Raw genomic sequence first — 27,624 nt, 5'->3', positions numbered from 1 at the left:
TTGGAGATTGGTCTTTTCTTTCACCATTTGAAAGATTTTCACAATGTTTTCGCCATTTGAAAGATTTTCAAAATGTTTTCGCCAATGGCTCCGTGATTTGGAGATTGGTCTTTTCTTTCACCATTTGAAAGGTTTAAAAAAAAAATGTTTTCTCCAATGGCGCTGTGATTTGGAGTTTGGTCTTGTCTTTTATCATTTGAAAGATTTTCAAAATGTTTTCGCCAATGGCTCCGTGATTTGGAGATTGGTCTTTTCTTTCACCATTTGAAAGATTTAAAAATTGCTTCCGCCATTGGCTCCGTGATTTGGAGTCTGGTAATTTCTCTCATCATTTGAAAATGATTTCTTCTTAAAGGAATTTCCAGTGAAGCAGCTCCGTATGTTTGGAGTCTGGGCTTTTCTTTAACTATGAAGAGTTTTTAGAAGTAAGAAACTACCAGTGAAATTGAGCTCAGTGTGTTTGGAGTCTGGTCTTTTCTTCTTCGCCCGTGACACTTAGCAGTGAAATGCCAAATTTTGGCCTGTCTAATTGTCACTTCGCAATGTACCGCTACCTACTGAGATTGGGAGTCAGGTATATCTGCGTGGATTTATATGGAACCCTTTTCACAGGACCATATCAATCTTGGATGATCCGCTACCTTGAAAGAGAGGAGTCAGGATTATCTGGATGGCTAAACAGACGGATTTTCAGCAATGGTCTGTATAGTTATCGCCCTTTTGTTTTGAGTTAGTTTTGACGACTGACCAAGTAATATTTGGTCTAATTGTTAAGACTTGCTCATCCCTTTTTAATGATATCATTTTAGGCAATTGACTGAGCGATATTTGGTCTGATTGTCAGCAAAAACCTATATTCATCGATACAAGTATGTGTTTGTAGTGTGATTCTATTGTTTGAGTGATTCGTTTAGTGTCTTACCAGTAAAAAAATGTGTGTTTTGTACATGTTGGTTTTCATACAAGTCCTTGTTGACCAATATAGAAAGGCTATCTCATTTTTAGATGTCATGGTTGTCATAATTAGAGTCAGTGAGATACCATCTCCCAATGTTTGCAAATTTTGAATTTTGTTACAAGAGTCATTTTGTTGTTTTGTTTTTGTAAAAATCCTTTTAAAGTCAAAATAAAAAAAAAATCGGTTTTACATTCGGGTCGGCCAAAATGTGTTGTCTGTTCAGCTTTGGCATTCGCGCGATAAACATGCTCTGCCAAAGAGGGGCATCTGTAGACACCCCATTTTGACCGAACCCCTTTTTGCACTTGATTTGATTAAAACCCAAATAATTCTATGATCTGGTGACCCAAATTCGTCCCAAGGGTAGGATAGAGACCCATTTAGGTCCCTCTAAAATTTCAAAAAAATCCGTCGAGATTTGTTTAGCGAACAAGCAAAGTGGATAATGTAATGTGAGCATAAGGTAGTAGAAGGAGGGTGGTTTATCCAGTTTAGGGGTAGTCCAGTCAATGTATATTGCAGTGTATGTTGCAGCAGAGGGGGTGTCCCTGTAATTAAAGGGACTCGAATTTATTTTCATTAAAACAATTTCCTTGAACCACCCATTTTCTTATAAAAAAACGAGTAGAAATATACTAATAGGGGGTGTTTTGTCAACTTGTAGTGCCCAAAAATTATCCTCATCATCTATAAATAGAAAAAAGGCTTTCTCATTTTCCGGGGGAATGAAGTTTTCCCCCAAATTAGAAAACCCTAGCAGAGGATTAGAGAGAGAGTTTAGAAAAACCAAACCCTAACCCATTTCCATCTTCTCCGTCGAGATTCGACCGGAATCCGGTCGTTCTGCTGACAATCCGGCCGTCGGAGTTTCTCCACACCATCTTCTTTACATCCTCTTCACCCCTACCTTTGCCAAAACCATAGATCCATACCCTAGAAACCTAAATCTGTATTGTAAACCCTAAATCCAAACCCTCACTTCATCTTCTCCGGCAAGATCCCGCTAGAATCTGCCCGGATTCCGACCAAAGCTTCTATCTTCTTCTACTATATTAGCTTTACTTCATTCCTTCTTTGTAAACCCTCAATCAGCCATGGATTTGCCTCCCTTTACTTAGATCCAATCCAAATTCCAGTGACTCCGGCAAGATCTGCCGGAATACGGTCATCTCCCTCATTTTGCTGGTCAGCTTTTCCATTACAAATCTGATTTTGAACTCTGTTTTCACAAATTCTGTAAGCTGTACCTCCATTGATTCTGGCGAGATCTTTGCCGGAATCCGGCCTTCATTTATGCAACTTCTCCTCTCATTTTTTTTTTTAATCCTAACCTGAGAAAAAAAGACAGAGAGTGAAAGATTGAGAGGGAAGGGGCTGGAATAAAGAAAAGAAGAAGAGAGGGTTGCAGAGAGAAAAGAGGGAGAAATTGAAAGAATTAAAGGATAGGGAAAGATCTGAGCTAGAATCATAGAGAGGAATTGAGAGGGAAGCCTTTATCATTGCAAGAAATTTCAGAAAAAAAGATAGGCTTGAGTTCCACATCCGTCCATCTCCTCATCTAATACTACCACCAACAGGTCTAGCAAATCTGTTTGGATACAATCCAATTTCAAAATTCATTGAGTCTGACAAGTTTCGCCAGAATCTAATGATATAGCCAATTCCAAATTTGACAAGTCCTTGCTGTTTTGAATCAATACTATTTCCACCAATTGCCGATGGTCTATCATCTTCATGAGCAACTTCGAATTTGGGCAACATTTCAAGAGAATGTCAGCGGGAAAAATGGTTACTGTTATCTAGGATAAAAGGGCATGAAGTTACAGGCGAAATGGCTGCATTAGTCACCCTAATGTATGCCTCTATCCCCATTCAAAAATGTCTGCCCAGTGGAAGCGTAAATAGGCTTTGTAGCTCTTCAGCCCAATGTACATTGGAGAATTTGAGACCTGGTCTCCAACACTTCCCTACCCTGTGGCGTACACTGGTTTCTGCATGCTTCGAGAAGGGTGTAAATGGCAACCCTTTGGGTCTTAATGCAAAGAATGTGTTCAGCAAATCATCTTTGTCAGACTATGTGGGTTAGCGTGATAGCATTTTTTTTGTTTTTTTTCTCTACTGGTGGTGACACTTCATTGGTACAAATGCTCTCATGTTGGTTCTCAAAGGCTTTACGGAGATTGGTTCAGATTTTTAGCCAGGGCTCTCTTGGATTGCAATCAATATCGGGTGTTGAACCCATAGGAGAATCCTTTCTTCACAGAGACACTTATATTGATCTCACTGCAACTGAAAATGCTGAGGAGCTTATAAGGATGGGGCTGCATCCAAGTGAAATCATTAGTGGCTACACAAAAGCAATCAATAAGACAATTGAACTTTTGGATGAGTTGGTAGAAAAGGGTTCAGAAACAATGGATGTGCAGAATAAGGACGAAGTTGTTTCCCGCATGAAAGCTACTGTTGCTAGCAAGCAGTTCATGCAAGAAGACATTTTGTGCTCCCTTATCGCAGATGCATGTATCCAGGTTTGCCCGAAGAACCCAGCAAATTTCAATGTGGATAATGTCCGTGTTGTAAAGCTCCTTGGAGGAGGTCTGTACAACTGTTCAATAGTTCGTGGTATGGTCTTGAAACATGATGCTGTTGGGAGTATTAAACGAATGGAGAAGGCAAAGATTGCTGTTTTTGTGAGAGTTGTTGACACGTCTGCAACTGAAACAAAAGGAACAGTTCTAATTCATAGTGCTGAGCAGCTAGAGAACTATGCAAAAATAGAGGAAGCAAAAGTTGAGGAGCTTATAAAAGCAGTTGCAGACTTAGGTGCTAAAATTATTGTCAGTGGGGGGAGCAGTTGGAGAGATGGCATTGCATTTTTGTGAGCGTTACAAGCTGATGGTCCTAAAAATCAGCTCAAAGTTTGAACTGTGGCGATTTTGCCGCACAACTGGTGCTGTATCGATTTTGAAGCTTAGCCAGCCGAATCCAGATGAACTGGGATATGTTGACTCATTTTCAGTAGAGGAAATTTGTGGTGTTCGGGTCACTGTTATAAAAAATGAGGAGAGTGACAACACTGTTTCCACTGTGGTTTTAAGAGGAAGTATTGATAGCATATTAGATGACCTTGAAAGAGCTGTTGATGATACTAATGTGAGTGAAATTCCCCCCGGAATGGATTATTTAACAAGCAGTACAGTTTCAGAGGAAAACAATGACACCCCATCTGTAGTCGACCTTGTTCCCCACTCAGTAGATCAATGTATGACCGATTTACAAAAAGATGAATCCAATTGTCGAGGAACCTTATGGTCAAGAAAAATTTAGCTGCACTACATACAGATTCAGAGAATACCTGTACGGTTGATGGTTCCACAGGCACAGCCTGTCAAGTTCTACCACTCAAATCTTTGGATGATGTCCCTTGTAATGCTATGGATCAGTCGAAAGGTGCGGACAAGGGTTCCTGTCATGTAGAAACTCTTGCTTCTATGTTTCAAGGGTCATCCATGTGTGAAGAGTTGTCTACAGAAAATACATGTGCTAGCAAAGGTGAAAAACTGGGCACAGGCGTGAACGTGCAAGATGGTAAAGTTTCTGATGAGAACGAGAATGGTATTGGAATGGATTTTCCGGTGGATATTGAACCCAAGAATTCCGTGCGTAATTCGGCAAATGAGGCTCCAATAATGGCTGAAGATTACTCTTTGGGAGGTGATATGAAATACTTCGACGCATGCAAAAGTGGTATGAATGTCAGTTCTGGTGAAGTTACTTTAGAAGATCCTTACAACAGCAATAATGGTGCCACGAGACTCGATGCTCTGTTTCAAGATAGAAGATATTTCCCTTGCTCTCTCCCTATGGGGCTTGGACCATCTTTCTGCAGTTATTCGTCAGGCACTATTGGAGAAGGGTTCGACAATATTGAGTATATGAGTGATGTTGCTGATGTTCTAGTGGAGAAGAGTGCAGAATTAGCTGCTGCACAAACCTCTATCATGAATGAAGTGGCCATTGCGGCTGCGGATTCATTTTTTTCCTATTGCCGGTTTGCACATGCAGAAGCTGTAGAGAAAGACATTACAATTCTTTGTAGAATGATCTCAGGAGAAAAAGACTTGCAGCTGTATCCTTGGCCATTATTTTTGCTGATCATCATCTCATTTCCAGCATTTGATCATCAGACCTCGGTTTATGGTATTTTTCTGGTGTGTCATTTTTCCTCTTCTAACTCAGGTAACGTTTCTAATCTTCCTTTGCATTGCTAAAATGTTTATGATTGCTTTCCTTCTCCTGAATTTTCTTTTGAATGAAATATTTTTCAGACTATAAACCTGATTTCAATTTGATTTCTAGCTTTAATTTTGAGGTCATCTTTGATTATAAAGTGATTGGGAAGTGGTCTGTGTTATGAATTGGTTTTCACTTTATACCTTGAGATCGTAAATTGGTTAAGGAATTTAGCAATAGTCTGTGTAATGAATTTCCTTTTGCCTTCTTACATTGAGATTATAACAGCTCCTAGTTGATAATACCCTTGTGAAAAGGGCGATGAAGGAGTCATCCCAAGCCCATCCATATGGGACTTACTCAGTCCAAGTAGTGTTCCCCCTTCTTTATATAGTAGACTTGCCTAGTCTTTTAGGCGTCCTTTTAGATAGTTAGCTCCCTCATTACTAGGGCGATGAAGGAGTCATCCCAAGCCCCTCTTTTAAGAGAAATTGTTTAAGTTCCGTAGCATCCATTTCTTTTCATTTTAGAAGACTTTCCAAGTCTTTCAGATATTCCCTTTAGACATGTTTTATCCGATTGGTATTTCATTTGTTTTGTGATCATGCTAGTTTACTTATTTGTAACCACACTGGTGTACCTGTTTGTGAGCACACTAGTTTACTTGTTTGTGAATCACCCTTGTGTACTTGTTTAGTGTCTTTATCTCGGAATATGTTCCGAACTACGTTGGCTTGATCCCTTTTCATAGGGTACGTAGTGCAGCTTTGGATTCATATCCCAAGTCCAGCCAAACTTTTTGTAAATAATGTTTTAAACCTTCTTCAAAAATCTTTAAAATCTTATTTTCAAAAGATCTTCCTCTAGAGTTAGGAGTTTCTCTTAAATAAAGAGTTTTAGAGTTAGGAGTTTCTTTTTTATAGTGTGTTTGATTGTTTGTTTGCTGTGTGCTTGTTTTAGAGTTAGGAGTCTGTCCTAGAGTTATAGGAGTGCCTCCGTCCGGTCAGTTGGCGATTCACATTGCCGACTGATGACTAGGTCTTGGATACGTTAGTAATCCCATTATTTTCCTTAGGAAACACAGCCTAGTTACATATAGGTTGTAGGAACCACCTGCATTAGCTTAGGGCTAACCTGCATTTAGTTAGGGCATATAGGGTGTCCTAAAATCTAAAATCCATTGGAATTTAAATAATCACACAAGAAGCTTAAAGAACTAGTCCGGTCTTTTAGATCGAGTCTAAGATAGAGGTCTAGATGTCTTAGGCATCATAGCTTAGAATAGGTGCGAAGAACTACGTTGCCTTGATTCTCGTGGAGGCGGGGATACGTAGGCTTCTTTGGATGAACATCAGATCATCTAAAGACTCGGGCCTAGGTATAGATTAGAATCTTAGAGTTGTTTGGTATCGAGTCATTTTCTATGTTTTGCAGTGTTTTCTTACTTTATTGCGCAGACCTTATACTTTTTTTGGTGTGTCATGCATGTGTTTGTTCATCAGAACTTAGACACCCATTAGGCATGTCACTTATAACCTAGCTATGCTTAGGTGACACATGTTTCTTTTTATTTTATCTTGTGTGCCTTTGATTTCATCTCCGAGACATGCATGATTAGATAGACGTCTTCTCGGAGATATTCATTCCCATTTCATATGACTTTTGCCCAAAACTCTTCAAAATCAATAATAAATGGCATAAGAGACCAGGTGTTTGCACTTGGGCGGATGAGGTGCTCTTTAGACCTTCCGAATTCGTAACCAGGCACGAACCCTCTTTTTATAATCTCTGGTTATCCGTTGCAACAGAGCATAGTATGGGATCCTTGGCCCACTTCCTTGGATGGCGACTCTTCTTTTGTTTAAGGTACGCCTCGAATCTGGGCTAGTCCCCGAATCGAGAGGTATCTCACCTTTTGTATCGCCACTCATGCTGTGAGAGGCATTTCTTCTTTCGAGAGTTCCTTGGTAGAGCTCTCCATTCACGTGGATGATCCATAGAGACCTTAGCGCGTGGGGCTCGTCCCTCACCGCCGCCTCTCTCTCGGATCGGGGTCCACAGGTACAGTCGTCAATTTCATACAAAAAGTACCGACACAGGGTAACTGTCTATGACAATTACGGAAAAAAAAACCAAGAAGAGGTATAGACATATAACAATGACGAAAAAACTACGTTATATTATGCATGTCGGGCACCTGAAGTGGAACAACAATTATGGTAACCTCTATCGATTGGAGGGCTAGGATCAGCCTATGGAAATGATTTTACGGGCACAACCGATTGATGTTGTGTTCCATCACATGGACGGTTTGGATCAACCTATAACCCTCTATAGATCGGAGGGATAGGATCAACCTATGGAAATTATTTTTGGGGCACAACCTATTTAGGCAGTGGCCCATCTAATGGACAGTTTGGGTCATCCTATGGTACGGGCCATACCGTACATTTTAATAAAGTGAGGAGTGCGATCATCAAAATTCGGTGAGTAGTGCCATTATAAAGTATGGTAGTGAGGACATTAGCGAATTTGAGTTGGGTCGGGTTAAACTTTTTCGCAAATCGGGTTGGCTTGGGTTGGGTTGGGAAAAATCAACCTGAATTGGAAATCGGGTTGGTCGGGCAACCCGACCCGACCCAAACCCGAATTTGGGTTCCATATGAAGAAGTTCTGTATATATGTTTTTTTTTTCAACAATGAAATAGTCTCCACAGTCTACAATGGACGGTTTGGATAATCCTATGGTGTGGGCCATACCGTACTTTAACAAAGTGAGGAGTGTGATCATCAAAATATAGTAGTGCGGATAACATCTCCCTTAGTTAATTGTTAGTCCCTGTTTGTTTTGGATTATGAGAACCAATTGTGAGTTAAAAACTGATTATTGGTGACTCACTATTGGTTCTCAAAATCCAAAACAACCCGGCTTGAGTTGAGGTGGTCAAAAATTGGTACCATATCAAATCGGGTCAACCCGACCCGAATTGGAAATCGGGTTGGGTCGGGTTGAACCCAGCCGGGTTGCAAATCGGGTTGGGTCCGGTTAGGTTGGAAAAATGGGTTCCTCGGGTTGGCCTCAACCTGACCCAACCCGACCTGAGTTGCACCCCTAACGTTGACGAAAAAACTACTTTTCCTTATTCACTATGTGAGGGTCAAATTACGGAAAGTTTGATATTATGAATGCAGGACACCTGTAAAAATATTGACGAATTCCGGGCACCTTAAGAGGAACCACAATTATGGAAACCTCTATAGATTGGAGGGCTAGGATCAGCCTATGGAATGATTTTACGGTCACAACCTATTTATGTTGTGTTCCATCACACGGGGTTTTTTACTAGTATATATATATGAGAAAACGGTTTCTACACACAAGTGTAGATAAGTTATCTACACATTAGCTTAAAATATAGTGGGGGCCCACATTGTTTGGGTGATCCAAACCATTCATTTGAAATGCCCTCACATAGATAGGGTGTCCACAAAAAAATAAATCCATAGGATCATCCTAACCATTCGAACTATGGAGGCAAAAAATGGACTAATTTGTGAAGGTTTATACACGTCCATTTTGCCCCCACGAATCGTAGGGTTGGGATGATCCTATGGATCTGATTTTTTGTGGACACCTTATCTATGTGAGGGCCTTTCAAATGAATGGTTTGGATCACCCAAACAATGTGGGCCCCCACTGTATTTTAAGCTAGTGTGTGGATAACTTATCTACACAAGTGTGTAGAAACCGTTTTCTCACACACACACACACACACACACACACACACACACACACACACACACACACACACACACACATATATATATATATATATATATATATATATATATATATATATATATATATATATATATATATGAGGAAAGTTTTTCTAGTCGACCGACTAGAGAACCTTCTCTAGTCCGCCGACCAAAAAACACAGTGGTCCCACATTATTTGGATAATCCAAAACATTCATTTGATAGGCCCTAGCATAGATAGGGTGTGCCCAAAAAATCAGCTGCATAGGATCATCCTAACCCTTTGATTTGTGGAGGTTAAAAATGGACAGATTTGTGGAGTTTATAAGCGTCCATTTTAACCTCCATAAATCGAAGGGTTAGGATGATCCTATGGAGATGATTTTTTAGGCACATCCTATCTATGTCAGGGCCCATCAAATGAATGCTTTGGATCATCAAAACAACGTGGGCTCACCGTGTTTTTAACCTCCACCGTCCATTTTTAACCTCCACAAATCAAAGGGCTAGGATGATCCTATGGAGCTGATTTTTTATGCACACCCTATCTATGCCAGGGCCCATCAAATGAATGCTTTGGATCATCCAAACAACATGGGCCCACTGTGTTTTGGTCGGCGGACTAGAGAAGGTTCTCTAGTCGGCCGACTAGAAAAACTTTCCTCTATATATATATATATATATATATATATATATATATATATATATATATAGAGAGAGAGAGAGAGAGAGAGAGAGAGAGAGAGAGAGTAGTGTTCCTTCGCAGCTGCTCAGATAGCTTGTCTGAGCAGCTGCTTTAAAAACTCATGTGGCCCAAATTTTTTGGGTGATCCAAAGCATTCATTTGAAAGGCCCTTCCATGGATAGGGTGTGTACCAAAAATCATCCCCATATGATCATCCTAACCCAATCAAAGGTGGAGGGGAAAATGGACACACTGTTTCTGACCATTTTTCCCTCCACAAATGGCAGGGTTAGGATGATCCTAAATGGGTCATTTTTGGTACACACCCTATCCATGAAAGGGCCTTCCAAATGAATGCTTTGGATCACCCAAAAAATGTGGGGCCACATGAGTTTTTGAAGCAGCTACTCAAATAAGCTATCTGAGCAGCTCCGCAGGAACACTTTTCTCATATATATATATATATATATATATATATATATATATATATATATATATATATATATGGAGAACAATTTGTAGGGTTGTTCACTATACGGTTAAAACCGAAATAACCGACCAAACCGAATTTGGTCGGTTATTTCGGTTCGATTTTTTGATGATTCGGTTCGGTTTCGGTAAACAATTTGTACTAATTTCGGTTTTTGGTTTCGGCTTCTGTGTTTGTTAAAAAAAATCGGTTCTATCCGATTAACCGTATAGTGGCTTTTGCTAAGATTCCATTTGCTCTTTTGTTTGTCCTCTTTGGTCTTTTCTCATTTGTTATTAGTGAAATTAAAAATGGGTTTGCCTTTTGGCAGCTTTTGAGCACTAGTACCATTTCTTCAAAACCATGGGCTGGACTTCACATTCTCCAACAAAGTTATGACAACCCACGTAACTTGTACCTCCATTACAATCCTCAATTACAAATTTTTAATAAAGTTATTTGGGTGAAATTTCAACAAAATTGCATCCAAGCTTTCATTTCTCATCAATTGTAGGGCAATGATTTCAGAAACCCCCAAATTGCAACATCTCTATCAATCGTCCTCTGATTTTGCCAGGTTTGAGAGAAGGAGAAGCAAGGGATCCGACCGTGTAGACACCCCATTTTGACAGGGCCCTAAACCCTCGTATTCGAATGGAATTAATCCGAGCAAAAGAGAATGTGGGGCCCGCTTGTGTGGGGCCCGCTGATGTGGAGCCCGTTTGTGTGGGACCCGCTTGTGTGGGACCCGCTTGTGTGGGACCCGTTTGTGTGGGGCCCGCTGGTGTGGGACCCGCTGGTGTGGGACCCGCTTGTGTGGGGTCCGCTGGTGTGGGACCCGCTTGTGTGGGGCCCGCTAATGTGGGATCCGCTTGTATTCAAAGAGAGAATAAGGACAGTCATCATTTTCTTTGGTTTTAAAAATGGGCGTAATGAGTAGTTTTGGTTTTCGTATGGCATCCGATGCCATTTGAAAATTGTTTTTTATTTTTTATTTTTTATTTTTTGCAAAAATTTAAGGGAATTGGGGGGACAAGAGGGGGAGGGGGACAGAAAACTCTCATTTTCTCCCCTCATGATGACTCATGATGGGTCTTCTGATCTCTCTCTCGCGAAGAAAAAACAGAGGAGGAGAACAGCAGGGAACCAGAGAGAAAAACCAGAAAACAGCAGAGAGAACCGGAGGGAGAGAAAAGAACAGCAGAAAAAAAAAAGAAAAAAAAAGAAAGGAGAGAGGGAGCCCAGCCGCCGGCCACCACCTTCCCACCGGCCAGCCCATTTCCTCCGGCCACCCTCCATCTACTCCCACCATCTCCCTCTCGTCAACCACCCCATCTTCATCTCCTCAGGTGATCCTCACCAGAATCCGGGAACCTCCACCATCTCAGCCGCACCACCACCTCCATTAAACCCAAACCCTCTTCCATTTTCGACCTTTTGTTTTCCAGCCACCCACCTCCATTGATTCCGGCAATCTTGCCGGAATCCAACCACCAATCCTCTCCACAGCCACCTCCTCTGTCACCCAAAAAAAAAAAAAAAAAAAAACCATCCCTGCAATTTCCGATCGAATTTCCGATCGAATCTAACCCATCCGGCCAGCCACCGCGCCTCCACCTCCCACGATCTCCTTCTTCTCCGACGAACCCCAAGATCCGAAACCCCAGATTTCTTCCTCTCCCATCACCCTCTTAACCCTAACTGCCATTATCATCTTCTACCTTGGCCCAACCCCATTCCACAACCAATTACCCATACCCACAATCCCTTTTCTCAAATCCCTCTCTCACCCATCTCTAAATCCCTCATTTTCTATGTCCCTCGAGCTTGTTTAGAAAGCACATCCAGAATTTCGTAGAAGAGTGCGTTTCTTTGCTTTCAGGTTTTACTCGAAAATGGCGAGAGCTACCCGGGTCCGACGCAAGCTTTCTTCCCGCAAATACAGGTCAACCCCATACCCATTGCCATCTCGTGGTCGGGAGCGTCTAGAGAAGGCAGTGAACCCAAAGAAATCATCCAAAACATCAGAGAAGAAAGACTGGGAAGATGCCATATGTTCAGTGTGCATGGACTTCCCTCACAATGCTGTGCTCCTCCTCTGTTCTTCTCATGACAAGGGCTGCCGTCCCTACATTTGCGCCACAAGCTATCGCTATTCCAATTGTCTTAATCAGTTTATCAAGGCATATACCAAAGTGATATCACCACCCCATGAGCCAAGCCAGGTTCGTGATGGCATGTGGCATGAATCAAGGGAAAACCTGGGTTTCCGTTTGGATCGTAGTTGGGTGGGCGAGAAGTCTGGATCATTGGAGCCACCATGCCCCTTTGTGTAGAGGGCAGGTTAAGGGATGGACCGTGGTTGAAGGTGCACGTGAGTATCTCAACGCCAAGAAGAGAAGCTGTATACAAGATGAATGTTCATTCGTCGGGACGTACAAACAACTCAGAAAGCACGTACCGGCCCAACACCCACGTGCACGGCCCCACAAAGTGGACCCCATACTTGAACAGAAATGGAGAAGGCTTGAGCGCGAGAGAGAGCACGACGATGTGATGAGCACAATAAGGTCGTCAATGCCCGGAGCAATTGTGTTGGGGGATTACGTGATAGAGCGAAGTACTAATAATAATAGCATTGATATGGGCGATGAAGGCGATAGCCCAAGCCCATCTTAAAGGGGAGAATTACTAAGTCTCAGTAATACCCTCTCCCTTCTCTTTCTTTCTATAGAGACTTCTTAGCCCTTTTCTTGAAGGCGATAGCCCAAGCCCATCCTAGGAGACTTGCCCAGTCTTGCTAGCATTTTTCTCTATCTCATCTCTGTGCCTAGGAGACTTGCCTAGTCTCGTTAGCATTTTTCTCTACCCTACCTCTGTGTCTAAGAGACTTACCCAGTCTCATTTTCTTGTTAAACCTCCTCTTTGTGCGTCGTTTGGTTTTGGGAGAACACCCTACTCGGCTTGGCAACATACCCCTACCCTTATGGGTATTGGGTTGCACATTTGTTGCACCCTAGGGCTAGGTAGCTGTCCGGCCCGGCTGGGTGTTTTACCTTTGCCAAATATGCACAAGGTCTCTTTTTCCTTATTACTTGTGAGCTTTATCTTAGTTTGATAGTCCACTAGCATAGGAATCCATCCTTAGTCTAGAGAGTCAGTCATCTTGTTCAGGAATCAAATTCTATCATCATAGGGGTTAGGATTCTATCCAACCTTTCATCAGATCATATTCTACTATCCGCTCTTGCAAGGTATAGGATGCTGTCCAACCCTTGCAGAGTCGTGATTCTGTTCATTCCCCCCCGCAAAGCATAGGATGCTGTCCAACCTTTGCGGGATATCAGGAGTCTGTCCTCCCCTTGTGATGATAGGATTTTGTCCTCTTGTGTCGAAAAAATCAAAAACATCTGAAAAATCAAAAATCTCAAAAATCTCGAGTCATTAGAGTGTAGTTAGGAAAATCTGTTCCGAACTACGGATGGCTTGATCCCTAGCTGAGGGGTACGTAGGCAGCTCAGGTGTGCTGCTGGCATCCTGAGTGCAGTCACCATTTTTGTAAATATTTCTCAAAATTTCCGTCCGAACTACGGATGGCTTGATCCCTAGCTGAGGGGTACGTAGGCAGCTTAGGCGTGCTGCTGGCATCCTGAGTCCAGTCACCATTATTTTTTACACTATTTTCACACACCCTTTTCATCACTCTTTTTACATCATTTCTTTCTTTTTTACATTGTTTTCACACACCATTTTGCACCTTTTCTTTTTATTCAAACCTTTTTAATAAATATTTTCAAACATTTCAAAATACAAAAAACCAAAATGGGCAAGGATGGTGATTGCAAGGTCACTCGGAGCCCTCTTTTCATTCCATTTCCGGTTTTCATCGTGGATTGCCGGTTTTATCGATTTTTTGACGTTTTTATCGCGTTTTGGGACGGGCGACGACGTAGCGTGGCCCCTTCGCAGGGATTGTCCTCGCTGAGCCCAACGATAGGCTATGACGATCGTGAGACCTATCCGATCTTCAGCGGATCAGGATTGTTGAGTTTGATTCATTAGACTCCCTGAGCCTATCGTACGCTCCCTTTTATTTTCCCTGGTATTCTCGGTCCTCATGAACCGTCGATTTATCGATTCATTTCTTTCCTCGCATCTTTTGTTTATCGTGTATTTGTCTTTGGTTCCTTGTGTGTTTACTTTCAGCTTGCTCATTATTTGTGCGCTTAGTTTCACATGCTTAGCTGTGGCTATTTACTGCTTTATGTTTACCATATCTGATATTGCTTGTTTAGCTGTAGCTGTGCATGCGGATGTTACTGCTTTCCTAGATGTGATCGGTTAGGAGTAGATGCGGTGAGTTAGGATTTGGATGTCTATTTTCTTTTGCCCATCCCCGGGTCATGCATGCTTAGATAGACGTTTTCTCGGGGATGCTCGTTCCCATTTCACATGATTTTCGCCCAAAATTCTTCAAAGTTAATAATAAATGGCATAAGAGACCAGGTGCTCGCACTTGGGCGAATTGGGGGCGCCTAACCCCTTCCCCATTCGTCATCAGGCACGGACCTTTTATATCTCTGGTTATCTGTTGCGACAGAGCACAGCATGGGATCCAGGGCCCCACTTCCTTGGATGGCGACTCTTTCTTTGTTCGAGGTGCGTCTCGAATCCGGGCTGGTCCCCGAATCGAGAGGTATCTCACTTTACATCGCCGCTCATGCTGTGAGGGGCACTCTTTCGAGAGTTCCTTGGTGGAGCTCTCCTTCACGTGGATGATCCTGAGACTCGCGTGGGGGGCACGTCCCCCCGCCCCGTCTCGGATCGGGGTCCACAGACCGTCTCCGGCCACTATCACCTTAACCCCATCTCCATTAATCAGCCACCTCCACCATTAACCCATCTCCATCTTCTCCAAATCCCATTGAATCAGAGCCACCTTCGTCTCCACCCGAGTGCCACCACCACTACCCCTTGCAAATCCGCACGACCCCCACCTTTTCTGCACATTTTCCCACCACGCCATAAGAATCTGACCCTAGCTAGCCTATATCTTCATCTCCATTTTTCAGCCACTTTTGCAACCACCTTCTCCAGGAACTCTAGCCAGAATCTGGCAAAATCCTCCACAGCCGCCATATTCCCTACCCTCCATCTCCACCACTGATTTTTATCTGCACCAAACCATCTCTTCTTCTCCATTCACCCCCCATCAAACCCACTTTGATTTTCAGTAAGAAGAAATACCCAATCTGATGATTTTCAGTGATTTCGGTTTTCGGTTCGGTTCCTCACCTATTCGGTTTCGGTTTCGGTTTCGGTTCCAATTTTGGGTAACCGAAATATATTCGGTTTCAACTTTTCGTTTTTTTCGGTTCGGTTTTAACCGAATACACACCTGGCCCTAACAGTTTGTGAGCTCGAGCTAGAAGATTATGAATTAAACCATCGACATTGGACAGACTAAATAGGGACACTGATATTACTCTACTTTCCAGCATGCTCTCTCCACGCGGCTCTATCCATTCACATGCTAATTAGCTGTTTTGTTAGCTTACATTATACTATTGAGGAATGGAGTGAATGAAACTTTTTGAAGTAAGGAGGCCCCAGCCCTGGCTATTTCTCATTCTTTCTGTTCTTCAATTTTTATTTTTTTCACAATACCATCTAGGATGGTATTAGAAACCTACCATTAGTTTCATGGGATGTGTGAGCGAAGAAAGCTGCAATCTCCCTTTTACGTGTGTCAACGTCCCCATGTGTCTGTACAACCTAAACATAAGTACGGTCGCTGTCTAACATTGCTATCCACATTAGCACACGCACGAGAGCATTTTGTTCTTTTGAATTATATATATACTAGCAAGAGAACCGTCCGAACTGGGGCGGCGCTCCTGAGGGGGCAAAGAAGGATTGTTATATCATAATCGATAAATTATTATAAATACACAAATTTCAATTCAAATTGCTTTTAGGGCCGTTTGGATACCTCATGCATTTGTATTTTGATTCGGATTTGAGTTTTGGAAACAAAACACATCAATTATCTTCATGATCATGTTTTAAGAGAGAGAGGAAGAGAGAGAGAGAGAGAGAGGGAGGGAGGGATGTCTCGCTGCTGCCGGAGCAACTTCGAGGAGCAGTGATGGTGACGGAAGTTGCCACAAATATTGATTTTGAAATAATGTCTCGCAGAAAAGATTTGAAAATCTGAATTTTTTACACTGTTGTAGCTGATTTGGAAATCTAAGGATCTGATCCAGTTAAAAATATCAACTAAATCTAAATCTAAATCTTGCTGGTATCCAAACGTGGCCTTAATGTAAAAAAAAAATCATTCACATTCATTATAAAAGCTCATGCTACAAAGAAAATTGAAGGCACCATATAACAAACTGAAGATTTAGCATCATCCTAGCTATGAAGATGATTTTTGGGGGAACACAACTGAGCATTATCTTTGAACACCTAGGCCCAACTGTATTTAAAAAAAAATACATCCACCTACATGCGAAGACCAAATATGACTTTTTTTTTAATAAATACTTGGGCCCACCTTATTCAAAATCCAAACCATCCATTTGCTGGGCCCAATGCAAACATGCCTTTCCTATAAAATAATCTTCATAGGATGATCCTAACTCTTTGATCTCTATACCGAGGACACCGTATAACAGATTGAAGAGTTAGGATCATCCTAGTTATATGCTTTTATGGGAAATGATATTTGCACCGGGGCCCAACAAATGAGTGGTTTGGATCTTCGAACAAAGTGGGCCCTATTGAACTTTTTTTTTTTTTTTTGAAATGGTGAATAATATTGAATAAAAGGGGGGCCCCAAGAAGGGAAAACCCAAGAATACAAAAAGAAAAAAGGACACCTCAAGGAGGAAGATGATCAAACCATCTCAAAAAATCGCTCCCCACCCCTCTCCTAGCCAACAAATCCGCCTTCTCATATGCGGACCTCCAAACATGGTTCAATTCAATATTTGAGTCCGCGATTATTTCCTCCATTTCATCAAAAAGAGCCAAGAATCTCCAAGGAGGAACTACGCCACCCTTCAACCATCGGATCACAATTAGAGAATCCCCTTCAACAATTAAGTTCTTCAAACTATCCCTCATAATCTTTTTTAGTCCTTGAAAAGCCGCTTTAACTTCCGCCTCCATAGCATCACACTCACCAATCGGACCGCAAAAGGCCCAAAGCACCTTGCCACTATCTTCCCGACATAAGCCTCCCACGCCGGCCGGACCCGGATTCCCAAAACAAGCACCATCAAAGTTCAATTTTAGCATCCCATTAGGAGGTGGCTCCCAGCTATGGACAATGATATTAGCCCTCTCACTACTAAAGCAACTTCTCGCCAACCTTCCCAGAGATCATAAGCCGATACAAACCGAAACGATGGATGACATCTCGTCCATGCTATAGCCACCGCAATAATGCGTATAAACAGATAATGAGGAGATTTGGATACCCCCTTAAACACCCTAGCATTTCTCTCCTTCCATACTACCCACCAAGTAGCAAGCAAACAAACTTTCCATAAGATTTTACTCTTTCTTTTCCAAGGCACAAAGCTCCAAAGATCCAGCAACATCTGGATAGATCTTGGGAATACCCAAGTAATCCCAAATCTCAAGAAAATACGACCCCATATAGTTCGGGTAAACAAACAGTGCATGAAAAGATGATCCACAGATTCCCCATCCTCAAGATAGAGGGGGCAATGATCAACAAGCCACATGCCACGATTTCTCAGAAAGTTAATGGTTTGTATCCTTTCGCGACACACAGCCCAACCAAAGATGCTAACCCGAGGTGGACAATGAAATTTTCATACCTTTGCTGAAAAAGAGGGAGCAAAACATGGCATCAAGCTTTTATAGAATGATTTGACAGAGAAAATCCCAGAAGAATCCGCAGTCCATAATCTCCTATCATTTCCTACTCTTTTAATGTAGCAGCTATCAAGGATCCTCTTAAGATTAGACACAGACTCTTGCTCCCAAGCAAAAAAAATTCTTCTATAAGCTGGACACCACACCAAATCACCACCACTACGATCCAAGCATTCACTCACAAAAGCTTCTTTATTTAGAGCCACCCTATAAATCTCCGGGAACAACAACCTAAACGCCCTCTCTGCACACCACACATCTTTCCAAAATTTGATTCTGTCCCCTCCATAAACTCTAAATCTAATATTCAGGTTAAATAAGAATGACATTTTTAAAATATCTCTCCACACCATCAGACCCTTTTTCTTAAAGTTATCAAGTGATTCCCAACCTCCAGACTGACACCCATACTTACTACAAATAACCCTGGCCCACAAATGAGACTGCTCCTCACCAAATCTCCATAACCACTTCCCTAGCAAAGCATGGTTGAACTCCCTAAACCTTCTGATACCCAATCTGCCTTCCTTAATGGGCGCGGAAACATCCTTCCAACTCACCAGAGAAATGGCCTTTTTCTCCTCTGTTCCGCCCCACAAAAATCTGCGTTGAATCATTTCTATTCGTAAGGCAACGCTAACTGGGCACTTGAATAAAGACATAAAATATATAGGGATATTTGCCAAAACTGCCTTGACTAGAACCAACCTTCCTCCTCTAGACACTAAATTTCTTTTCCAAGTGTCTAGCCTCCTCCCTATCCTCTCAATTATCGGCTCCCATAATACCTTGTTTGGTCTTCCAACCCCCAAGGGCAACCCCAAATACGAAGAAGGTAAATGATCCATCTCACATCCCAGGATCTCTGCCAACTCCATGGCCTCCTCCATAGGGATATTCAAAGCAAACATCCTAGATTTATGGAAGTTGGATCTTTGCCCCGATATGATTTCATAACATCTCAATATAGATTTCAAATTTAACACTTGGAGTCTCTCTGGTTCACAAAACAAAAGGGTATCATCCGCAAACTGGAGTTGTGAGACCTCCACGCAATCACTTCCAATTCTGAAGCCTTTAAACAGTCCCACCTTACAACCTTTGGCTAGCAACCTACTTAGGATTTCTGCTACAATAACGAACAAGAAAGGGGATAGAGGGTCCCCCTGCCGAAGGCCACGGGACGACTTAAAGAAGCCAAAAGGGGATCCATTTATCAAAATTGAAAACCACGCAGAGGCTATATACGATTTAATCCACTAACGCGATCTATTTCCGAACCCATCTTACCAAACAAAAAGTCTAAGCAGTCCCATTCCACTCTCGTAGGGTTTTTCCATATCCAATTTGCATAAAATTCCTCTCTTATTAAGCCTCCGGTAATAATCAATGGCCTCATTGGCAATGAGGGAACAATCCAATATCTGTCTCTTTGCTACAAAAGCACTTTGATAGTCAGATATGATTAGCGGTAGGACTTTCTTCAGTCGCTCAGCTAGAACCTTAGCCAAAACTTTATATAAACATCCCACAAGACTAATAGGATGGAAATCAGAAATTTTTGATGCCCCCACTACTTTAGGTATGAGAGCAATGAAGGTAGCCCCAGTACCCATGTCTAACTCCATACCATTGTAAAACTCCTTGAAAAAATCCAAAATATCCTCTTTCACATATTCCCAACATGATTGGAAAAAGGCAAGGCAAAAACCATCTGGCCCCGGAGCTTTATCTTTACTTAATGAAAATACCCCTCTCAATCTCCTCCTTCTCAAAAGATTTTTCCAATTCCATACACATAGATAAATCCAGACTGCTAAACTCCATATGTACAGGTGTTGGTCTAGATCCCCCTTCAGAAGAATATAAAGATTTGTAAAATTGTAAGGCCACTTTAGTGATCTCATCTTTACCTGATACTTCTACTCCGTTATCCACCAAAGACTCAATTATGTTTTTCCTCCTTCTTACACTCGCCACGGCATGAAAATATGCCGAATTTTTGTCCCCCTCCTTTAACCACTTAACTCTCGATTTTTGCCTCCAAAAAATTTCCTCATGTAACAACAACCCATTGTGTTCTTCTTTAATTCTACCAAGCTCCTCCCTCAAATTACCACTCCCTTGCCCTGCTTCCTCCAAACCCGAAATTTCCCCAATCCTTCTTTCCAACCAAACTTTACAAGTTTGATCCTTAAGCCTTTGTTCCTTCACCCATGCCCTTAATTTCTCCTTCACAAATCTAAGTTTTTTACCAATTCTTACATCTGATGGACCCTCAGATTGGTAAGATGCCCACCATCTTCCCAACCTTTCCTCCATTTTTGGAGCCTGTAACCATGCAATCTCAAATTTGAACGGGGGAGGACCCTAAGATTCCATCCTTGGATCCAAGATGATAGGGCAATGATCCGATACAGAATGAGCAAGGGACCTTTGGATAACCTCCGGAACCAGACTTAACCACCCAGGACAAATTTGGAAACGATCAATCCTGCTCTGAGATTCACCCCGACTCAAGGTGAAACGGGACCCAGACAATGGGAGGTCAATTAAATCATTCTTCGCAATGAACTTATCAAATACCCTCATGTTCTTAACCGATCTCCTACACCCAAGTCTCTCACTAACAAACCTAATCTCGTTAAAATCACCCCCATACACCATGGATGATTCCATCTAACCCGAATACCATTTAGGTCCTCCCACAACAACTTCTTCTCCGCCCCTAAAGAGGGGCCGTAAACCCCAGAAAAAATTACACATGATGCGTCCTCCTTCCTCAAAAGAACAGTGGATAAGGAGTAGTTTCCTTTCCACTTATCCACAAGAGACCACACAGATTCCTCCCAAGCCACTATAATACCCCCAGAGGCCCCTTTTGATTCCACAAAGGAGAATCCCCAATCTCCCCTAACTCCAAGATTCCTCAAAACATATCTATCTACCATTTCCAACTTTGTTTCCTGAATGCATAAAAGAGCCGACTTCCATTTTCTAAACACTTCTTTTACCTGAGCCCTTTCCGCCAAAAGAACCCAGCCCATTTATATTCTATGAAAGAATCTTCATAAGGAACCAATTTTTACATATTTCCTACCCTGTCTCCCACTCTTCTTTTTATTTGAAGGCGAAGACTCCACTTCCCCCCCCCCCCCCCCCCCCCCCCCCCACTCGCTCTTCCCCCATTATTCACCTCAGACTTCAACCTAGCTAGTTCCCTAATCGATCTCTTTTCGGAAAGAAAAGCCGACTTTGATGCCACCCCCGCAACCTCTCTAACCTCTGCCGACCTAATCATCTCTCAAAAATCTTCCAACGGACCGGAGTAGTTAACTCCTAACACCTTACTGACTTCAATTGTGTGGTCCACCATAGCCTCAACCCTATCTACCCCATACGCAACTTCTACTGCTTCCCCTCTTTCCAACCCACTACCAAAAGAAACCCTTACCTGGGAACTTTGCCCAGGTCCAATCAGAGATTCCTTCACAAAAGCTACATCTTGGAAATTAGGAATGGATTGAATCGAAGATGTCCTTTGGAATTCCGGATTTTGCCTGTCAAATACCCCAAATTTGCTACTAATTCCCACACCTGCTCCCTGCATTTCAACAGAAGGAAACAGAAATTCATTATCTAAAACGGAATTAACAATTCTAGTACCTTCGACCGGTGCGCCGCGAGGGATACAAACCCTTAACCTCTGCAAGGGGTAGAAATTTGCTCAAAGTTGACTTCACCCCCTCTCCCCTGAAGACTAGGGCTGTGACACCATCCTTCCATACATGAAATAGACTCCCCTATTCTTTGAAAAATTGTTTCTGCAGGAATCTCCGATATGGACTTTGAGAAATTCGAAGGTAATCTCTCCGGTGAGGGTGCCTTCTTTGATAATGAGCTGACTGATCTCTCTGATTCCACCACAACCTCTTGGTCAAAGTCCAGCCCACCCGACTTAAATTTTCCTCCGCAGACCCCCAAGTTACTCTCCGAACAGATTTACTAGGCAATACTAAGGTTCTTATCTTGGTTTACGGATATATATTCTTCCATATGTAACTCTCTCGGACGAGAATGGCAGATGGCCGGTGAGAAGGATATTAGCGGGAAGCTCATATGCGACACACTTTGACCGCTAATAGCTGAAGATCTGTTCAACCCAACTCGCATCCCTTCTTGATTTTCATGTCGCACCTCCTGCGCAATTCGTCTTGACAATTGATTGAGTCGTCCATCCATAGCAGTTAGCTTGTTTGAAATATCGAGCAGAACATCTCGCTGCTGAATGGAAATTTCTTGTTGAGTTTGGAGGTGAGTTTCTTGAGAAGAGGTAGTCTCAAATAGTTTCTTGATTGCATCATCCAAGCTCTTCAATCGAGTATTCTCAGCCATGAGGTGAGAAGTCAATGAAAGCACAAATGTTACGAACTTGGATCAGAGAACAGGAAAAAAAACAGAGTTCTAAGAAGAAGAAGAAGAAGAAGAAAAAAAAATCTTGAATTACAGAAATTTGAAGAAAGATAGCTGGTTTCGAGGCACCAGAACCTCCATTACAAGACATACATTCTACAGATTTTTCTACACAATATTCACTACTTGATCCTTTCCCTGCTTTCCTATTTATAGCTATAGTTGTTATGCTCTGTTTTTTTTTTAACTACTTGCCTAACTGCCTAACAGCATTTGTTATTCTCAACTAATCTTTAAGCCTTGCTGGCAATTCTCTCCTTCGGTGGCTGACTCTCCTTGCAGGTTCAGTAGCTACTTGGCTCGTAACAGAATCATCACTCGATTCTTCAAAACTAGAGGACAATCCATGAAGGTTTGCTACTTGACTGCAACCAAGTCTCTTTTCCGCTTTCACCCAAATTATCTGGTCCTCCATACATGCCGGAATAGCCACAGAGATGGGGCAATTGCTGCTGGTTCGAATCTTCACCTTAGCCATTCCATAGCCCCGACCACTTTTGCAAGAAAAGTCAAGATGTTCAACTTCACCGATTTTACTCGCTACTCTTTTGAAATTCTCCTCACACCATGCTTGAGGTGGCACTCCGGAAAAGAACCACCAATCCGATATTCTCAGCTCTGCAAATTTTGTGTTCCAAGGTAGTAATTCCACAAAAGGAGAGTTCAGTGCCCGTCTCCATACCGATTGAGCATCTTGAAGGCTTATCCCAAGCGGAAGAACAACCATTACCTCCAGCAGATCCACCTTGTTCGCATCGATTTTAGGCCTCGAACCAAACTTCCTTCCGAGCCAATCCGCCAATGCCGGCACATTTCCAGACCATCCTTCGCGAATCTGTCCCCAGAGGCTGCATTGAACCTTCCCTATAGACAATAAAGGAACAATGTCACTACTACCGGGCTTACCTTCTACTAGTTTATCATCTGAGTGTCCATCGTCCCTTACCTGAGCTTGATCTATGTTAAGCTCACCATCACCTTCACCCACACCCTGTACTGCTAGATTAGTATCTGTACTCGCCCAAACTTTACCGCACTGCCGGCACTCCACTCGTCTGCGAAAATTCCTAATCGCACATCTTCTGCACCTCCAATCCCCTAGCCCTTCCTCTTTTCTTCTCAGAAAAGCTCTATCGATTCTCCTGGACTTCTTATTCTTTGACCGCTGCCAAGGCACCACCATATCTAACCCCTAATCTGAAATCCTACAACCTTAAACCCGAGTTTTGGGCTGAAAATTAATTGTCAAAATCCAAAACAAACAGGGCCTAAATGGTTGTATTGACTTTAGTACTATGATATATGCCTAGATTTATTTTAGACAAATGATTGTATTGCTTGTGGTATCGAATGCCTTGCATGCTTGAGGTTCGCCTTTCAGGTGTGCAGCGTTGTCGTGTGCCCGACCTGGAAATTGAGTCGGGGGCGTGACACATATGTATGTTCTATGCACCTTATATCAAGGGGTAATCGATGATAATTTTATGAAAAAACCACAATAATAACGTTACTTTGAGAAATAGTAGGCCTCGTTTATTATCTAGTCATATTAGGAATATCGCCATGTTTCATAGAATCGTCACACTTTAGATTTCTAATGCATCCTCGACATAGTTTTATTTAATCAACTCATATTTACAGAGGATTTTAATACTAATGCCAAACGGTCTTTGACATATACATATACTTTTACATAGATGACACTAGTAGTCACTTATTCAAATACATAGAAAAAGCCTAATTAACTAAGCAAAAGGCTTTTGGTTGTACCAGTCAAGGTTGGTGCCATAGCTCACACCAAGTATGTCGCAGTATCTCTTGTAGAATCCGATGCGGTTAGCGACCACAACATTGTTCCCTTTGCCACATTCAAGTCCCCCATTGATGATGTTGGTGGAAACACCGAATCCAAGAAGGCGACCCCCGGTCTTATCTTCATTGGATGCTGTCCATCGGCCTGTGATGGCATCATGGCAGGAAGGTTTTTGTGATTTAGAAGTCATCCAATACCATATTGCTGTCTTAATTAAATGAAACGGTAGCATGTGGAAACTAGATCAGGGTTGGCGAGAAGGTTTGCGCCAATGGCTTTTCCAGCTGGGCCGTAGTTGTAGTTGCTGCAACCATGAAAATACAAGTCAAGATAGTTCTCTAGAAAGCTAAATCTAGAAACAACAGAAAAAAATGCATGGAAAAAGAAGTACTTACTATGAGATTTGAATGGGACCTCGGCCGTGGTATTTTTTACCATAAGCGCATGGAAATTCTGCATTTGCAACGCAGTAATCTACTGGATTCTTGCCTTGTTTTTGAAGGAAGCAATATCCCCATGAATATTGGTCGCCTGGTGCAGTTCCCCACTTACCTGAATTCATCAATTAATGAGTCATTAATTAATCACAGATATTAGATCCACGTTAAGTTGAAAAACTAACACGCATAATATATATATATATATATATATATATATATATATATATATATATATATATATATATGAGGAAAATGATTGTGAGCTTGAAGCTCATATAGCTTATATGAGCTTAAGGGCCCAAACACATGTGGGCCCACATTGTTAGGATGATCCAAACCATTCATTTGAAAGGCCCTTACATAGATAGGGTATGTACAAAAAATCGGCTCCAAATGATCATCCTAACCCATTCAAAAGTGGAGGGCAAAATGGACAGACACCGTTTGCCACAAATCTGCCCATTTTGCCCTCCACTTTTGGAGGGGTTAGGATGATCTAATGGAGCCGATTTTTGGTACACACCCTATCTATGATGGGGCCTTGCAAATGAATGGTTTGGATCACCACAAACAATGTGTGACCCATGTGTTTGGGCCCTCAAGCTCATATAAGCTATATGAGCTTTAAGCTCACAATCATTTTCCTCATATATATATATATATATATATATATATATATATATATATATATATGTGTGTGTGTGTGGATTTTCTAAGCTCCATCGCAAAAGGGTTTCTACGGCTGGTTTGTTGCACGTCAGACCAGCCACCTCGTGAATGGAGACAAAAGTTGTTGTCTTCATTAACGAGGTGGCTGGTCTGATGTGAGACAAACCAGCCGCGAAAATGCTTTTGTGATGGACGCTAGCAATTCCTATATATATATGTGTGTATACGTATATGTATATGTATATATATAGGGAAAACATTTTGTGAGCTCGAGCTAGAAGATGATGAACTAAACAATCAACGACATTGGACTTAGTAAATAGGGACACGACTCTACTTTCCAGCATCCTCTCTCCACAGGGCTCTATCCATTCCCATGCTAATTAGTTGTTTTGTTAGATTACTTTATAGTTATCTTTATCCGTATCCTAGTTATCTTTATTCTAACTAGTTGTTAGTTATCCTTTTTCATTACTATTGAGGAATGTAGTGAATGAAACGTTTTGAAGTAAGGAGGCCCCAGGCCCCCTACTGGCTATTTCTCATTCTTTCTCTTCTTCAATTTTTATTTTTTTCACAATACGATCTAGGATGGTATTAGAAACCCACCATTAGTTTCATGGGATGTGTGAGCCAAGCAAACTGCAATCTCCCTTTTACGTGTGTCAACGTCCCCAACGGTGCCAAAGCCATCAAAGGCATTTGCAGCATCAATGAAAGCATTGTAACTGTACAAGCCTTTGCCTTGGCAAGTGGGGTCATTTCGATGCTTCAGCATTTGGTCGAAGAGGGATGGAGTGATGATGGAGGCCACACCTCCATCACCGCTCGTAGTGAAGTTTTGTGTCAAACAACCATGACAATTGCTCTGGCAGCCTGCCCCGTAGTAACCATATTGGCTGCAACAGAGCCCTCCCGGGTACCGAGCTCCACTAGCTTGTTTTCCACATTGCTCTGCAAATGAACCTAACAAAGAGGCTAAGGAGAGCAAAATCAAGATCCAGGCCTCATTTTTCGTAGTAGATAGATGTGTTGCCTAAGAAACATAAGCGCTATCTATAGAGGGTGGGCGAGAGAGAGAGGATTTTTTTTCCTTATGACTAGTCAATAATAGTCATCCCCAGTTGAATTGAAGGCAAAAGGAATTCAATGGTGACAGGAAAAATTTGCAATAATGACCCAAATTAGTTACTGGATATGCCTTCTCGTGTTTGTAGGGGTTTTTGCAAAAAGAGTAACCTACTATGCACTATTTGTGAAAAGAGTAACATAGTTTGGTAATGGCATTTGGCCATTTTTTTGCAAATGGGGTAAATTTGACGAGTCTCTTGACCGAATTCAACCATACGATGATTTTAAATTTTAAAATGACAAATGTACCCTTTATTTAAAGAACTCTAGGGTCAGGGTTATGATATTCCCACTACCCTTGATTTTTAGAGCTTTTATATAGTGTAAGCTTGCATAGTTCGGTATTTTTCAGAAAAGTAATGTGCGACACACCATAGGATGATCCAAACCATCCATTTGATGGGCCACAATGTAAATAGGCAAATTTCCATAAGTTGATCCTAGCCTTCCAATCTATAGAGGAAATGCATGTTATAGAAACCTCAATACGTCGGAAGGCTAGGATCATCCTATGGAAATAATTTTTTGGCCACAACCTATTTAGGGCCATAGGATGATCCAAGCCGTCCATTTGATGGGCCACAACGTAAATAGGTTGTGCCCAAGAATTTTCGGTGTGGGATTATGATATTCCAACATCCCCTGAGTTTAAGAGTTTTTATATGGTGTAAGCTTGCGTAGATCAGTATTTTTCGAAAAGTACTATACGGCATACAATTGGATGATCCAAACCATCCATTTGATGGGCCACAATGTAAATAGGTTGTGCCCCAAAAATCATTTCCGTAAGATGATCCCAGCCTTCTAGTCTATAGAGGAACCACATGTTATGGAAACCTCTATAGATTGGAAGGCTAGGATCCACCTATGGAAATAATTTTTTTGTGAGAATATAAGAATATACCATGCTCTACGTGAACGTGACCCATCATACAGTGTGGTCCCCAGTTTCGTACCCGCCATATATAAAAAACAGTGTAAGCATCGAACAATATCTTGATACGGAGATGGCTCCAAATTTAGGGCGGCTTTGAATTTTCCCTTCACAAATGCCATTAATGGAGCCTCAATGATATGTCT

The 27,624-nt window shown here is 41.9% G+C and overlaps 3 pseudogenes; 2 read left to right on the top strand and 1 right to left on the bottom strand.

Moving 5' to 3' along the window:
• The first annotated feature begins 1,701 nt into the window (after window positions 1–1,701).
• LOC143886255 (T-complex protein 1 subunit theta pseudogene) lies at window positions 1,702–4,290 on the top strand (annotated as a pseudogene).
• Window positions 4,291–11,857: 7,567 nt separating this feature from the next.
• LOC143886034 (uncharacterized) lies at window positions 11,858–12,786 on the top strand (annotated as a pseudogene).
• Window positions 12,787–24,136: 11,350 nt separating this feature from the next.
• Window positions 24,137–27,600, bottom strand: LOC143886033 (endochitinase-like; annotated as a pseudogene).
• Window positions 27,601–27,624: the final 24 nt, after the last annotated feature.

This window comes from Tasmannia lanceolata, unplaced genomic scaffold (assembly GCF_043159265.1).
Source record: "Tasmannia lanceolata isolate RefF3 unplaced genomic scaffold, GAP_Taslan_0.1 ptg000011l, whole genome shotgun sequence".
NCBI classification, from domain to species: Eukaryota; Viridiplantae; Streptophyta; class Magnoliopsida; order Canellales; family Winteraceae; genus Tasmannia; species Tasmannia lanceolata.
This window is presented reverse-complemented; position numbering and strand designations above follow the sequence as displayed.